Source organism: Tupaia chinensis, unplaced genomic scaffold (assembly GCF_000334495.1).
Source record: "Tupaia chinensis unplaced genomic scaffold, TupChi_1.0 Scaffold148646_1, whole genome shotgun sequence".
Lineage (NCBI taxonomy): Eukaryota > Metazoa > Chordata > Mammalia > Scandentia > Tupaiidae > Tupaia > Tupaia belangeri.
Genome location: NW_006208495.1, coordinates 17,930 through 27,687, shown reverse-complemented (window position 1 = coordinate 27,687; position 9,758 = coordinate 17,930). Strand labels below are relative to the sequence as shown.

The 9,758-nt window shown below is 36.6% G+C and overlaps 1 pseudogene; it reads right to left on the bottom strand.

Annotated features, from left to right (window-relative positions):
• Nucleotides 1-6,797: 6,797 nt before the first annotated feature.
• The window catches only part of LOC102469042 (keratin, type I cytoskeletal 18 pseudogene), a 5,879-nt pseudogene continuing 2,918 nt past the window's right edge, over nt 6,798-9,758 (bottom strand).

Here is a 9,758-nt window from a genome sequence, read left to right as displayed (position 1 = left end):
TATATACACATAGTTTCTTTTGCTTCTATTTTTAGGTATAATTCAGCCCTGCATTTTCACAATTTTGAAGGCATATACTCTGTCTTCATTCTATTAATAAAAAGAGTTTATGACTTAAATGAACAAGTTCACACTTATATTTTACCAGCTTCAGAAACCAACTATAGGATTTTTGCTATGAGATGTATGGGAACTAGCTTACTTCAGTTTTTCTTGCCTCTAAACTTTTACTCACATTTTTATGTTTAATTTAAGTCCATTTTAGTTATTTTGCTTTTTTTAATATTATACCTCTGCACTTACGATTAGCAAAACTTTCTTTATCTAAACAATAATTAGCATAGGTACTTAAATATATTTTCTTTTTACTTATTTTTTACCTGTTTTGTTTGTTTATATTTTTTGTTTGTTTGTTTGTTTTTGTTTGTTTATTTTTTTATTTTGCTATAGGGCACTTGGTACTCATCAGAGAGAGGGAAAATAAGAAATCTCCCCTTAGGGAGGATGGTCACACCTCCATCCCTTCTCCTCCATTCCCTTCTCAGGATTTTGGGCGTGCATGCACCCACACCCAGTGTGTTTTTTCAAGCCACTAGGTTCAGGACTCAAACCTCAGAGTTGGCCATGCAAGATCCAGTTCTTTACCCACTATGCCACCTGCAGGCCCAAAGCATATTTTTAATTTTAAGGTATTGCTTGCTTTCTGCAAGTCCTTTTATATAAGGGGTCATTCATTGTTAAGATCTTTCATTTTTATTTGTCTGATGTTTGGTAATTTTACCTAAATAAGTACGTTTCTTTCTCTTACTAGATTGCTATCAGTTCTAACGTATAAAGCTTTAATAAAACATAAGGAATTGATGTCACTGGAATTTTTATGTGGATGTTTATATTTTCTGAGAAGAATTACTGCCTATTATCAAATTCATATATTTGAAAAGTTGTTCCTATTTCATAGTCTAGGGATATGTGTAGAATGCCCAGAGGTCATAATGTATATTCAAATCCATTTGAAGATACGTGTGCTAGAAGTTCAAGTATTACCATGAAAAATCTTTAATATATTTTTTGTTAAAAGAAAGTTCTGAGGCCAACAGATGGTGTGGTGGTTAAGGCATTGAATCCCACAGACACAGCTAAGCAGTTCGAGTCCCTTACCATGTTGTTTGAAAAACATGCCAGGTGTATATGTGTGTGTCCAAAATCACAAGAGAAGAATAAAGGAGAAGGGAGTGAAGCATGGTTGTCCCCTCTGGGGGGTGCTGTATCTCTTTCTTTCTCTCCTCTCTTTATCTCTCTCTGGCAAGCACACATGCCCTATATCAAACTAAAAATAATTTAAAAAAATGATATTGTGAAGGTTATAATCCACTTTATTAGTGAGCTCCATTGCAAATCAGAACCCATATACGATTTGCTAGCTGAAATATAACAGTATAATAAAAATATATTTATATTCACGTTTATCAATTAAAATAAATTATTTACTCAACATGTATAAAATGAATCTCATCATTTTCTTTTAAGCCTTCTCTATTTCCACTATCTCTTCTCATTCCTTGTTTGTAAAATTGTCCTCATTACTCATCTTACCTTGGCCTTGCTCCAAATCCAATTAAGTCATGCTTTGTGTTTTCCCTTCCTTTTTTTTCTACCTATCTCCCACCTCATATTTTTCCCTTTCTTCTATCTTGCCTACGTGATGGTATAAAACAAATGCATGGGTACCAGCAGAGGGCATAATGGTTGCATTGTTGGCTCTCACGTAGTCACCTGCAGTTCGAATTCCAGACACGGCAGCTTAAAACTCACGCCAGGTGCGTGTGCATGCATGCCCAAAATCCCAAGAAGAGGATGGAAGAGAAGGAATTGTGGTGTGGCCACCACATCCCACCCCAGGGGGGTGACTTCTCACTTTCTGTCTCTCTGTCTCTCTCTCTCCAGCCAGTACACACACCCTGTTGCAAAAATCTCTAAGAAAAAAAAATCTGATAAGTTCTATAACATTGAGGCAAGAAATGGACTGATTTGAGTAGGCTATGATAAGGGCATTCACAAAAACACACAAGCACTAATGGAACCATACAGCAGTCTAGAGTTGTGAATGTCTCAGAAGTTATTTCAAAAGTACTCCCATCAAAACCAAGATTGAAAGCAGACAAAATGAAAGAGCCTGGTCAATCAGCATGTGTATGCAAGAGCAGATCAAAAAACAAATTGGTTGTCATCTAAAAATATAAAAATAAAACAAGGTATCTGCTAGCCTTGAAAACTTAGACAAACCTAATATCTAAGCAGGTTCTATGCATTCTAGGGACACAGAAGTAAACCAAGAAACCCACGAAAACGGTATAGACTAACTGTATTGAACCTTAAGTTAATGAACGGTATTAAGAGAATGTGAGTCAAGTTAATTTAAAGGGCAAAAGTAGTTATGCTTTTTACCCACTCCAGCTAAAATAACATGACTTATGCACTGAACCAAGGTCACTGTCTCATATTGTGGAGGGTTAATTATTTTATTTTTGACTCTGTGTAACATGCAAAAATTACAGAAATAATGAAAACCAAACTGGTTTTAAAGCAAGAAAAAGAAGTCAAACACCAGTTACATTCATTTTCTCTATGAGGTTAAATACGATAACCATATTCTGCTTTGTGTAGATGTGGTAGATGAGGAAGAAGGAAGAATATAGAGGACTGGAAAAGGTAAAAGGGTATCTTTCCCTCAGGGAGCTCCTTTTCAAGGGATCCCTATTGAAAGATTGGTCTAGTAAATGATAAAGTCATTTTCTGTCAGTGTTTCAGTTTGAGACTCCCTAATTTAGTGGGATAAAATCAAAACGACCCCTCTCTACCGTATTCATGCTCACACTCTCATTTCGGGTTCAATAAAATTTTCTCCTTTTTTTCATTTTTGCTGTTGTGTTGATCAATGTTTAACAGAGTTTGCGTAGACACTTGTGGGCATCAATTTCAATAATACACATTTATGAGATGATGACTTCAGTTCCCATATAAGAGAAATATTCCCTAGGATGAAGGGAATAAGAATAAATTAAAATTCACATGTGGGTAAATTGCAGTTATAATCTTTGAGCACAAATGCTTCAAATGAACACACATAAAATTAAGTTTTGTAAGCACCTAATTTCAAGGAAAATTAAATTATGCCAGATGTTAACATGATAATTTTTCATAGCATAATTTATTTGCTTAGGAGAATAGCAGGACATTAATAACTTTCTCCATAGGAAGTTCTTTTAATAAAGAACAGGAAAAATGAGAACTTGAAGAATGTAAACTAGTCAGTCTCTACTTTTAACCACAGCTGGTTTTAGGTCTTAGGGTAAGTGGGGCTTAGAGATGTAGTAATTGCTATCCATGTAGATTAAATACACATTTAATACCAAAGAGTGGTGTAAGGATTCTGTAGAGTATACTATCTGCTGAAATTTTCCCCATCTACTGTTTAAAAAAAAAGAAAAAAAAGTATTTTTCATCGAAATCTTCTAATTGATGCTTTTTCTTCAATTAAGCATGATGTAATAGCATACCTTCTAGAAGCAAACCATAGTGAACCTTTCTTTCTTCTATTACTAGAATGTCTTTGCTACCACCATTTTAAAGACTGGCCTATAATGGAGATATGAATCATTTGTTTCACTATTTTATCCTGAATCCATTCTTAGAAAGCATCCACCTATGCATGTTTCAGAAAATCTGTGTTTAGGGAACCAGCAGTTAGCGTAATGGCTATGTGGCTGGATTCCCACGTAGTTGACCACGGTTCGAGTCCCGGACCCGGTGACTTAAACTCACGCCGGGCGTGTGTGTGTGCGTGCCCAAGATCCCGAGAGGGGAATGGAGGAGAAGGGATTGTGGTGTGGCCATCCTCCCTGGAGGGTGATTTCTCGCTTTCTGTCTCTCTGTCTCTCTCTGTCTGTCTGGCGAGTGCACGTGTCCTATAGCAAAAACAAACAAACAAACAAACAAACAAAAAACTCTCCAAAAAAAAGAAAACAAAAAAAAAGAAAATCTGTGTTTATAGCTATAGTTGAGGTGGTGTTATAATCCAGATCTTTTAATCTAAGCTAAACAAGTCAGATACTGGTAAATGAGAAAGAAAACTTAAGAGACACTAGGCAATCTCTGTTGGATGCTTTAGGGCAGCCATGTTTGACCCATATACATACCAAAAAATCAATGCAACCTAGTTTACAGGGAGAATGACAAATTATAAACTTCTGCAAAAAGTTCAAGAATTTAGACCTTCTGTCTCCAGCAACAGAGAGAGGAACCTCAGTTTCCTTATTTCTATTTTCAGGATCCAGTCTCCTGTTAGGCCTACTTGCACTCCACATCACTGATTCCTTGTAATAACTCTGTATACTTAAACATACACACAAACATACTCACATGCCTTATTTATTTATTCATTCTTCTAAAGAATTATTTCTTTAATTTTATTTATTATTACTATCGGGTGGTCAGCAAAGTTACAATGTATTTTTTTCTGTTTTTCTTTATTTTTTCCTTTCCTTATTTACATTTTCCCAAAAACATTTACTTTACATATGAAAAAATTTTTGCTCATATGCCATAGTTCTTGACAGTTAATAAACACCTTTCAAAATTTCTAAAATTCTGAATTTTAAAGATAACTCAAAATATTTGTTATGATTTTGTTTGTGACTCAGTAACAACAGAGACAGTATGTTTTTAAATATTTTTGAGAAAATATTTACATGTCAACTACTCAAACTGTTGAGAAATAAATGCCCAGCTCACAATTCACACATGAACCTTCCCAATCAGCCCTGCCTACCAAGTGTTCTGTGATATACCGTCTGCCAGCAAAGATCAGTCTCTTTTTCTTCCTTCGAAGTCTTCCTCAAGGTAATCCTCTGGCTGTGACTGCTCTTTTGCAATCTCTACTGATTACAATGCTGGGCTGGCAAAGTCCAGGTTATGATATGAATTCTTTCATATAGCTTCTCTAACCTTCTCTGCCAGGCAGAACTGTTTTTGGTGCCAGGCCATCTTTCCAAGAGCTTCTGTTGGCTTTCTTGAGATCTACCTTAGTTCCATAGCTTTCTGGTCATATCTTCAGATACAACATTCCAGTCCACACCCTGGCAATAACAAGCACTTACAATTTCTGATGCAAGGCAACAGGTATTATTGAACTTATACAAATAACCCTTCTGCCACAAAATAAGAATACTCACAAATATTTTCCAATTCCAGAGGGGTCAGGAAGGGAGAAAAGTTTACGTTTCAATTAAAAACAAACACACAAGTAAAAAAGATTAACAAATTGCTGAACGTATCAACAGCTCAAAATGAAGAAAAATCCTTAAATCTGGAAAAGAAAGCATAGTAAAAAAATCAGTAATGTTTTAGTCAAAAGTCCTAAAATTCTATTTCATAAAATACACAGAGTAAGAAAGTAAGGTACCAAAAAAAAAAGGAAAAGAAAGCAAAGGTGAAAAACACACATACACACTACACACACACACACAAACAATCAAAAAAGGAAAAAAAAATTTAACAGCAAAAATATAAACCACATGGCATAATTGAATGACTCATAAAAGATAGCAGGTCACACTTCGGATTGAAATGGCTTCTGAAATTAGCAGGAGAAAGAGGTCAGAGGTGACAAGAAGTATTTGAAAAATTTTTTAAAACTGAAAATATTTAAAGGGAGAGAGAGACAGAGACAGAAGATGGAGGTTGCCCTATCTGTCTGAGCTTTTTTGGGTGTCCAGAAAATGGAGTTTAGAGCAGAGATTCATTTGTTTTGGTCCCTGAACATGGCAGGACACTCCTCAAATTGAAATGGCTTCAGTTTGAGCTTTTTTGGGGTCTGAAAGATGGGGTTTAGCGCATAGATCCAGTCACCTTGGTCCCTAAACACATGCACATGTGCCTGGCGTGATTGTCAAGACACCAGGTCTGGGACTCCACCATGATCAATCATGTGGGAGGAGTGCAGCTCTTTCACCATTATGCCACCTGCTGGCACCCACACACCATATTTACTTCACATGATTTCTGTTACTTGCATCTATAACTATCTCTTCCTAAGTCAAAATCCAGCATCAAATATACCTTCCAACTGATTAAGGCTGGCAATAAGGCCAAAACAAAATATAGCATATATATGGATACTTAATATTGTTTTGAATTGAATAGGTTTTATAAAGCTACTTACCCAACTTTAGGAAATTATCTAAGCTGGTCCTCATAAGCAGTGATTTTATTAAAAAAAAAAATCAATCAATTGGTAGAAAGAGTCATTTATTACAGAATATTTGTGCCTATCTACCAATAAGTTACTGTAAAGACAAGGAGCCTGACCTTTTGACCCCAATGTTTACAGATCATTAGGCACTTTCCAGAGAGATTAGATGGAGAGAGAAGTGTGGTGAAGCCCAAATCAATGACAATTGGAGATTAATTGGAAAGGAACATAAAACAATTGGAAAGCTAGAGTTACTGAAATGATAGTAACCTTTCTCCATATTGTAGTTAAATGTTACTGTCTAGAGCTAGAACTCTACAAAATGGCAGCACTTATTTTGCTAAATACTATTGAAAAACCTCTTCCTCCAATAATGACTGGCTAGACCAAAGATCAACACATGACCCAAGGTCAATTGAGCAGTAAACAAGCAGATTATTTTTCAAGAGTGAACACATAATCTAATCAGTTTGTAGTATATGTTTGTATTATTCAGAGATAGAACCAATAGGAAATAGACAAAAAGGGATTTATTAGGGGAATTGGTTCACGTAATTAGGAGGTAGAGAAGTCCCAACATAGGTTGTGTGTAAAGTGAAGACTCAGGGAGGCCAGCAGCATTGGTCACTCCAAATCTGATGGCTTCAGAATCAGGGAAGTTAATGTGGTGACTCTCATTCTGGAGCGGAAGGCCCAAGAACCTAAAGGGCTGCTGATATAAATCCTAGAGTTGAAAAGATGGAGCACCTAGAGTTTTCATGTCCAAAATCAGGAGGAGAAAGATGTCGTATCTTCGGGAGAGAAAGAGAGAAATAATTTACCTTTTCTCTACCTATATGTTTTATCCAGACTCCCAGTCAATTGGGTGGCCCCTGCTCTATTGAGGGTGAATCTTTCCCACTCACTCCACTGACTCATATCCCAATCTCTTCTGGAAATATGCTTATAGACACACCCAGAAATAATACTTACTCAGTTCCTTAGGTATCCCTTAATCCAGTCAAGTTGACACCTAAAATTAATCATTGCAATATTCGAGCTAAAAGATTATAGAGCTTGGGATGGCTTCAGGGTATATTAAAGGCATACACAAGCAGAGATTGTTAAAGAAAAAATTAGGAATAAGGATAGTAATTGAAATGGCAAAAAAAAAAAAAAATGGGGGATGTAGTTAGGGGATATGTAGAATAAACAGAGAGTATCTGGCCTTGCCAAACAAAAAACACTAAAAGTAGAAGCCTTCTCTTTCAGTTTTCAGTGCCTATCTCTGCATAGTCAAGTTCTTATTTCTGGCCTTGGGTTTTATACTCATTTTTTACTTGACTCAGTTTGAATGAGTTTCTACATTTCAAAACCAATTAAAAGTTGTTGGACCAGCAGCTAGCATAATGGCTATGTCGCTGGACTCCCACGTAGTTGACCGCGGTTTGCGTCCCGGACCCAGTGGCTTAAAACTCACGCTGGGCGCGTGTGTGTGCATGCCCAAGATCCCGAGGAGAATGGAGGAGAAGGGATTGCGGCAAGACCATCCCCCCTGGGGGGTGATTTCTTGCTTTCTGTCTCTCTGTCTCTCTCTGTCTGTCTGGTGAGCGCACATGCCCTATAGCAAAAACCTCTCAAAAAAAACAAAAACAAAAAAACAATTAAAAGTTGTCTGGAACCTTCCTACAATCTCTGTTACATACAAATGTTCAATGCAGAACACAATCTTGAGACTTTGTAACAATATACATGCTAAGTGAAGAGAAATTTCGATCCCCTAACTTCTTAGCTCTGTTACAAGCTAGCCATCTATTCTTAAACACACTTCCCTACATTATACATAAATATACACAGTAGTTTTCTAATTTCTACTTGGAGCAAAAGAGATATTAGGCCTGGCAGGTGGCATGGTGGTTAAAGTTGTGGATTTCCACGTGGTTGATTGTGATTCAAGTACCAGACCTGGCAGTTTCCTTTCTCACTTTCCCTTTCTCTCTCTCTCTGGTCAATTAAATAATAATAATAATAACAAATACAAAAAAGAAAGAAAAAGCTCAAAATGTAGATTAACTAAAAAAAAAAAAAAAAGAGGGAGAGATTAATATTGTGGTAGATACTGCTTGTTGGAAACCCAGGATCCATTATCCTTTACATTTTTTATTTTTAAATCAGGAACTAGCTTCGTTCCCTTTCCCACATGCAGTCATATATTTCAAAGGAAGCTAACTATATTGTTTGGCACAAAGTTGTGCCTGGTTGATTTCAAGGTAATCTACTGGGTTAATAGTTTCTGATTCAGGACAGAATAAGCAATATAATTCTCGCCAAGGAAGTATGAGAACCTTTGGGATGTGATCCTGTGATCTTCTGATATGGCTCCAACATCAATGAGCATTGTGATATTACTGCACAACTGAAGCTGATTTATAATAATGTCCTCCAATTATTTTGCTTCTTTTTACTTTCTTGATTGTGTTCTTTGATGTATAATTATTATTTTTTTTAGAAAGATTTTCGCTATAGAGAGTGTGTGCTCTCCATAGAGACAGAAAGTGAGAAATAAGCCCCCAGGAGGGATGGCTATGCCCCAATCCCTTCTCCTTCATTGTCCTCTCAGGATCTGGAGCCTGTGCGCACACACATCTGGCGTGAATTTAAACTGCTGGGTCCAGGAATCGAACCGCGGTCATCTACGTAGGAGTCCAGTGATATAACCATTATGCCATCTCCTGGTCCTGATGTATAAAAGTTTTAATTTTTCTGAAGTCCAATTTATCTATTTTTTCTTTGTTGCTTGTGTTTTTGATGTTATATCAAAGACACCATGAGTTACAGCTATGTTTTCTTCTAATAGCTTTACTATTTAACCTCTTACATTCAGCGTTTTGCTCCATTTTGAGCTAATTTTTGTGTATATATATATACATGATTTTTGTATATGATTTTGTATATGATGTGCTCATTCTTTTGCAAGTATATATACAGTTCTAATTGAAAAGACAATTCTTTCCCTGTTAAAATATTTTGGCGCTCTTGCTGAAAATCAATTGACCATACATAAATGGGTTTATTTCTGGACTTTCTATTCTATTCCACCATTCTATATGCCTATATTTATGCCATTGCCAGATTTTTCTTGACTGTCATTATTTTTTTTTGGGGGGGGGGAGGCTGTAGGGTATGTGCATTCACCAGAGAGACAGATAGAGAGGAGGAGGGATGGCGAGATGGCCACTCTGCAGTCCCTTCTCCTTCAGTCTCCTCTGGGTTTGGGACATGCACACACATGCACTGTCGAGTCTGGGACTCCTATCACGCAGTCCGCCATAAGGGATCCAACACTTTAAACTCCACACCACTTGCTGGCCTTGTTATCACTTTTTAGTAATTACAATCTACAAATATGTTTCCTCCAGCTTTGCTTATCTTTTTCAAGGTTGTCATGGCTACTATAGGTCCCTTAAATTTCTCTATGGGTTTTAGCTCAGTTTGTTAATTTTTTGAGTGAAGGTGGCTGAGGTTGTTT